This window comes from Echinops telfairi, unplaced genomic scaffold (assembly GCF_000313985.2).
Source record: "Echinops telfairi isolate 266 unplaced genomic scaffold, ASM31398v2 ScPeMD7_3533;HRSCAF=4204_1, whole genome shotgun sequence".
NCBI classification, from domain to species: Eukaryota; Metazoa; Chordata; class Mammalia; order Afrosoricida; family Tenrecidae; genus Echinops; species Echinops telfairi.
The window spans coordinates 20,377,439-20,379,097 of record NW_022107432.1 but is presented as its reverse complement, the minus strand read 5'-3'; positions in this window follow the sequence as shown (position 1 = coordinate 20,379,097).

Sequence of the window (1,659 nt, the reverse complement as noted above, 5' to 3'; positions counted from 1 at the left end):
GACTTTCAACCCAGTGTTCTTAGGGACTTCTTTGCTTTTTGAAAACCAGACTCTATTAGATGTAGCCGCCCACTTCTAAAGAAGCCTTAGTGAAGCTCAAGCCATTCAACAAATATTTATAGAGTGTTTACAATGCTGGTGCCTTCGGGGACATGGGATGAATAGGATAAGGTCCCTGCCCTCCTGGGGCTCCCAGAAGAGTGCCTCACATAGGGAGAGATTATTAAGTGGCCCGGTGTGCAAACAATTTGAAGGGGTGGGGAGAAGCAGCAGGGTGTGGTGGGAATAGCATGCAGGAAGAAGGCAGGCGTAATGCCAACCTTTCTGGTGGTTTGATTCTCTTGATGTTGTTCGGTGCTGTCCAGTCAGTGTTGACTCACAGCAACCCTGGTACAACAAAATGCAACAGCACCCTGGCCTGCACCGTCTTCACAATTGTGCGCACATTTGAGTAATTGCTATGGCATATATAATCTAGCAACAGCAACCCAAAGCATAGATGTGCAGGTACATAGGTCTGCCTGTCTATGTTTACCAATGCCCATTGTCGCGTAGTCAATCCTGAATCCCAGTCAGCCTTTAGAGTGCTTACAAGGCTGTAAATCTTTACAGGAGCAGACAGCCTCATCTTTCTCCAAAGAATGGCTCATGGATTTGAAGCGCTGATGTTACAGTTAGCAGTACGATGGGTATAGGTATAAATATGTGATTACAGATGTGTGTATATGGAGGTGTATGTATCTATGCATGCACTTATGGCTTGTGTACTTGCGTATTTATTCATATGTATCATAAAGCACACAGTAGGTACAGTTGCACTTTTTAGGCATAACCGAATCCACAGGATTGGCTTTCTAGGTTTGAAGGCTTAAGAAGTCTTTGGAGACAAGTGGGCTAATGGGCATATTATTAATAAAATTAATGTTTGACATCCTAGTCTTCTAAACAGTGTCTGGTGTCTTAAAAGCTTGGCAGTAGCCATATAAGTTGCAAACCCTGGAATAGCATTCACGGTGTGTAGTGCCACACCGGTGACAAGAAGCCAGCCCTGCCCATAAGGCATACAGCGCAGGGACTTCACCCTTGAACACATTCCTCTCTCGGGTTTCCATAAAGTGCCTCCTAGTCACCATAAGTTGATTCTGGCTGATGGAGACCCTGGCTGGTGCAAATGGCTAATATACTCCGCTACTAATGAGAAGGTTGGAGGTTCAAGCCCACTCAGAGTCATATCGGAAGAAAGTCCAGGAGACTGACTTCCAAAGAGCCATTGAAAACTCATAGATACAATGTCAGGAGTCAGAGTTGAGTGGATGGCTGTTGGTTTTGATTGAAGGTGTCTGTTCCAGTGCCATCTACTCTAGACACAGGTTCTTATTTATTTCTCATCGTAACCATAAGGTATACGGCACCCAATGAGGGCATTAATCAGCTTTGCTCTCCCATGCGGCTTACAATGAGCCATCTCAGAGATGAAAAGGAACACTTTTAGGACCGACAAACACTTTCCTTACATCACTAACAAGCTACCCAACCCCCCTGGTGGGCCACAAGCACCTCGGTTGCATAGCCCCACTCAGGCATTTGGTTGGCAGTTAACTAAAATGACTCCTGGAAGAGTCAAGTGAAGGAATTCACTGCCGGGCACTCTCCAAGGCC